General features: G+C 58.3%; 1 long non-coding RNA gene across 1 annotated transcript; it reads right to left on the reverse strand.

Moving 5' to 3' along the window:
* Positions 1–1,753: 1,753 nt before the first annotated feature.
* LOC135330680 (uncharacterized) lies at positions 1,754–4,078 on the reverse strand. Its single transcript, XR_010392668.1, has 2 exons — positions 3,593–4,078; positions 1,754–3,472 (listed from the first exon to the last, which is right to left on the reverse strand). It is a non-coding gene; the product is annotated as an uncharacterized LOC135330680 (long non-coding RNA).
* Between the last annotated feature and the right edge of the window lie 1,549 nt (positions 4,079–5,627).

The following is a 5,627-nucleotide window of genomic DNA, read 5'->3' on the forward strand; positions in this document are numbered from 1 at the left end:
GCACTCACGGCAGCCTCGGCCCCGCGCAAACGGCGCAAGTCGCGCTCCAGAATACCTCCCCGTCCTGCCCTCACAACCGCCGCTGCCCCTTGATTGACAGCCCTCCGAGCCAACGGGGAGTGGAGAGCTCTTCGTAGTGGGCCCAGCCAATCGGCGCGGAGAGAGGCGGGCGGGAGCGGCGCGCGGCGAAAGGGCTGCTGGGAGTTGTAGTCGGCTGAGGGGGGAGGTGGTCGCCCGACCTGGGGGCCCTGCGGCAGCGGGGCTGGAGCCCTCGGGGCCCGGCCCCATCCCCGTTTCGGGGGCTCTCTCGTGCCTTCCTCCTCCTTCAGCCAAGCTGGGGGCTGCTTAAAACCAGCCGCTCTGCCTGGGCCCCCTCAGCTCCACCGCGGTTTCCAGGCCCCGGCCCTGTCGCGGTGTCTTCCTCGCCGGGCGCGAGCCGTCGCGGGGAGCCATCCCGCGTCCACCCGCCCTGCGGCCGCTCCTGCCAGGCTTCAGCCCAGCCAGGGCCGGGCCGGAGCTGCCGCAGGCCCCGGGGCAGCAGGAAGTTAATCTCGTGAACTCCACACGTCAGGCAACAGGCTATGACTAAGTCCCGGTGGAAAAATCTCATTACCGAACCTTAAACGTTTGGTCTTGCTACCAGCTTATCCTAGAAGTCAACGTACAGGCTTCCACAGGCAGCCAAAAAGTTAAGTTTGGGGAAAAGAATAACTCTGTGGAAAGAGCCAGGGGGTGGCAGTGTTTGCAAGAAACCTTCCCTTCCCTCCACCTCGTCCTGCCAGCGCAGCTCGCCCCAGCCCCGGCCGCTGTTCGGGCTCGGGCAGCACAGCCGGGCTTCGGGGTGCCGTCAGGGCTGGAGGCACCACCGCTCCTAATCATCCAGCTTGCACCCTCCGACAAGGCGAGCAGAAAATAAATATTTCAGAAGTCATAAATCCATTTCTCTAAAATACCATTTACTTCCACAGTGAAACGTTTTGACATCTATTAATAAAGTGTGATGAATAGCTTAAATGTTCGTGTAGAATGCAAGCCGCAGCTCCCAGCAGCACAACAGGAGAAAATGGCTACTTCCCTTTCCTGCCTTAACAGGAGGAACAAAAGCTTCTTAAATTAAACATATATATAAACTTGAGGACTTTCCCAAGCTACTTCTAGATCTACAAAAGCCAGACCAACCATTAGCTTTAGCGATTTTTCACCTCATAACCCATTAATTTATTCAGCTGTTGTCAAAGTTCTTAGAGAAGATAATTGTTAATTGCTGCCTATGCATCTGTCCAGACTCTTTTAATTAAATAAATAATACTCAGGATCCCTCACTATCATTCTTACAACAGGGTTTTATCTGCTTTTCCCAGTTGCCTTCCTCAGGGGGATCCAAAGCTCTCCACAACAGTCGAGCAGGCTTCAGATGCCCTTGACACACAAGTTTTGCTTGCTGACAGCGGAGAAACTGGGGCATGCAAGGCTGGATTTTTTCAGAGCTGGTGACAGACACAACAGTGGCTAAAGTCAAGGAGAGCTGTGGGTACTTCCTCATCCTGCATGTCAGATCCGCAGCGTTGAAGCAACTCACTCGCAGTCACAAAGCAACTGGAAGCAGGTCAGGAATGTAAACAAAGTGTTCTCTTCCCAGCACCCAACTTCGTGCCGTGTAAATACTACCTCTGATAGCATCCCCTCGGAATAAGGTTGCTGGATTTCCAGTGCAAAGAAGCACGCGAACAATAAAAGTGCCTGAGAGTGTAAATAGGGAGGCAGAGGTGCTCAGTTAATCTTTATTGAATAAATGCAAAGGGTGAGAAAGAAACAGCAAGGTCTAATGTAGGAATGACCCTATAAATGTATAAAAACATACTTGTAGCCACGTGGTCTTCAGCCAGCAAGTACAGCAAGGTCCCCACTCCTGGTTTCTCTGAACAAATTGGCCACTCATTCCTTGCATGACTTCGGAAAACACAGCCCTCCTGGTGTTTCTGTCCAGGTTTACCTCTCTGTGCAATGTAAATGATAACTACCTTTTGCTTGCTTAACGTCTGCTGGAAAACTTTGAGACCCTCTGATCAAACTATGGAAGAGCAAAGCTTTGCTGCAGATTCACCCAACATGAGGGCTGATTTCTGCGTGATTTACACGCAAACGCGACTCCTGGCACTTGCTGGATGCTGTATTAGCGTGCCTGGAGGCAAGAGGGGCCGCGCGGGTGTCTGCGCCAGAAAAACGGCCCAGCTGCGTGGCTGCTCAAAGGACAGCAGCATGGAGCGTCTCCAGGGCTCGAGGGAGATAACGATGAACTTAGATAGAGGCAGCTATATACGCAGTGTCTGGCTTTGTTCTCCAAGACACAATAAGCGAAGCTCTGGTGTATTATAACTTACGTAATTTGCTTGATTGGACATTTTTAAAGCTCCATCTGCCCATTTCATGCAGTTGTATTGCTCTCCCTTTGCGGGTTAAGAAGCTTAAACCTAATTACGTGCCCTCCTGGTGCGAAGGTGGTGCAAGTTCTCAGACGCGCAGTGGGCATCTCTGCTGGCTCATAAAAAGCCGCAGGTAGCTGGACCACGCTCCTAACACATGAGTTAGGAATAAGTGAAAGAGCACCAAGGCAGCTCAGGCCTCAAGGCTCTGCCAGGGACATTTGCCACTGTCAGAGCACTGCAGCGTTGACCAATTTACTTGGGGACACAGATTCAGCAGTGCATCTCCAAATTTGTGTGTCCTGATCAGGAGGAGGTAGGAGTATCTTTCCACTTTTTCTAGAAATTGCACCAACTTAACCCACCCCCACAGCACCAGCCTGTTCAATAGCTTGGAAAGCCTCTGTCCTGCCGGTTTTATTCAGCCAAGCGGGCCACGAAAGTAGGCTACCAAAGTCATGAGAAGTTAATCTGATGCTGCATCCCCCGCTGGCAAACGTGCGAGAGCCGGGAACTAGGCAGTCCAGGCCGACCCACGGCTGCTGACTGATCCAGACGTGAGGAGGTGGAAAAATCTGACCCAGTTCTTTCACGGGAACGTTGTACCGGTTTTAGCTCCTGGGAACCGTTTCTGAGCGAGAGCCAGCCCCGGTGCGCTCTCCTGAACACGCGCCCGTCGTGCATCCAGCGCACAGCCCCGCTTCAGCCCAAGCACGTACTGGGTGTAATGGTCGCGGATCTCACCCAGATATGACTAAGCTCTTTCAAAATGGAAAACGCTCAGGATTTCTTGCTTAACAGCTAAACCAGCTTAATTTGATCAGTCAGAATGTACCCGAGCGGAAGGGAAGCGCTGACACACCTAGCTGGTTCCCGCTCCCGCCGGTGATTCACTCGAATTCACTGGTCACGTTTGCTGTCGATCGCTTCCACCACGTCACGGCAGCGCAACCGATGTTTCCTCCCCGTGCCCAGCTCTGCCGGGAGGGTGAACGGGGCAGCTTTCCCCGAGGACACCCCACCTCGGGCGCTTCGGGAGCCCGTGCCGTCTTAAAGCAAAAACGCAACCGGTTTAAATCACCGGCGTGACCTGTCAAAGCCATTGCTTTTTAGCTGCCGAGGGCCCGTGCCTTCCCCACACCGCGTGCCCCAAGGATCAGGGACTGCACCTTTGCCAAAAGGATAATACGTGTGTAACGTTTAGCTATTAAATCAGTTCAAAACTCCCGCCGGCCGTGAGAGCTCCGGTTGCACGCGCGATGCTCAGGAAGTCCACAGCAGAGCCAAGAGAGGAGGGTGGCCGAGCCCAGGCGCGGTGCTGAGCCACCCCCGCGCTCCTCCTGCGGTTTTATTTGAGCCTTATCAGATTTCCAGTGGCTCAGGCCACCCTGGCACCCTGGTGAAGGCCAGGGAGGTGCCGGGGGGACAGGCACAGACACGGGGTTACAGCAGCGTGTTGGCCTGCAATAGCAGCCGATGCCTACTGCCTCCCGCGCCAGGCACCAACCCAGCCTGCCCACAGATCCGCTTTCTCTCCCTCCCTTTTGCACCCCCCCTTGCACTGCGTGTCCCCCACCTTGCTGCACACCCCCCTTTCCATGGCACCTTCTGCCTCCTTGCACCCCCGCACCTCTTTGCACCCCGCTTTGCAATGCGCCCCCAGCTTCCTTGTGCCCTGCCTTGCCTTGCACCCTCTTGCCTCCTCGCACCCCACTTTGCATGTACCCCCTCATCCTTGCACCCCTCTTTCACTGTACTTCTCTCTTCTTGCACCCCCTGCACTGCACCGCCGCTCACCTCCTTGCACCCTGCCTTGCATTAGCACCCTGCTTTGCAATGCACCTCCCTTGCAGCTGCCCCCTGCTTTGCATTGCAGCCCTCTCCCCTCCTTGCACCCCACTTTGCACTGTACCCTGCCTTGCACAAGCACCCCCCGCCTCCCTGCACCTGCCCTTTGCAGTCGCACTCCCCTCACCTCCTCGTGTCCTGCTCTGCGCCCCTCACCTGCCTGCGCCCTGCCTCGCGTTGCCCTTCCCTCCCCTTCTCGCAGCCCCTGCTGTTGCGCCCTGCTTCACACCGCACCCCCGTGAGCCCGGCTTTGCACGGGGCCCGGCCTCGTGTTAGCACCCTCGGCCCCCACGCAGCTCCCCTTCGCACTGCACCCCCTGCCTCCCTGCCCCCCTTCCATTAGCACCCCCTTTTCCATTTGCACCCCCACTTGCTTGCACTCCTTCCTTGCACTGCACTTCCCTCCCCTCCTTGCACCCCTGGCATTGCACCCCACTTTGCATTGCACCCCCATCCCCTCCTCGCACCGCACTTTGCACTGCACCCCCCCCTCCTTGCACCCCCCTTGCACCGCACTTCCCTCCCGGCATTGCACCCCCGTCCTCGCCCCCCACTTTGCATTGCACCCCCATCCCCTCCTTGCCCCCCACTTTGCACTGCACCCTGCCCTCCTTGCACCCCCCCCTTGCACCGCACTTCCCTCCCGGCATTGCACCCCCATCCTCTCCTCGCCCCCCACTTTGCATTGCACCCCCATCCCCTCGCACCGCACTTTGCATTGCACCCTCCTCTCTTTGCACCCCCCCTTGCACCGCACCTCCCTCCCAGCATTACACCTCCATCACCTCCTCCCTCCTGCACTGCTCCCCTACCTGCTCGCACCCCCCTGCATTGCACTTCTCCCCCGTCCTCGCACCCCACTTTGCATTGCACCCCCATTCCCTCCTCGCACCGCACTTTGCATTGCACCCCCCCTTGCACCGCACCTCCCTCCCGGCATTCCACCCCCAGCATCGCCCCCCACTTTGCATTGCACCCCCCCCCCAAACCCCCTTGCACCGCACCTGCCTCCCGGCCCCGCACTCCCTCACCTCCTCCCTCCCCCCCGCCCTGCTCCCCTACCTGCTCGCACCCCCCTGCATTGCACTTCCCCCCCGTCCTCGCCCCCCACTTTGCATTGGACCCCCATCCCCTCCTCGCCCCCCACTTTGCACTGCACCCCCCCCTCCTTGCACCCCCCCTTGCACCGCACCTCCCTCCCGGCCCCGCACCCCCTCACCTCCTCCCTCCCCCCCGCCCTGCTCCCCCACCTGCTCGCCCCCCCCCGCCCCCCCGCCGGCCGCGCTGGCGGCGCCGCACTCCGCAGGCGCTGCGGGCCGCCCGCCTCGGCTCCGCTCGGCTCCGCGCCGCCCCGCG

Source organism: Dromaius novaehollandiae, chromosome 23, assembly GCF_036370855.1.
Source record: "Dromaius novaehollandiae isolate bDroNov1 chromosome 23, bDroNov1.hap1, whole genome shotgun sequence".
In the NCBI taxonomy this organism is placed as follows: Eukaryota; Metazoa; Chordata; class Aves; order Casuariiformes; family Dromaiidae; genus Dromaius; species Dromaius novaehollandiae.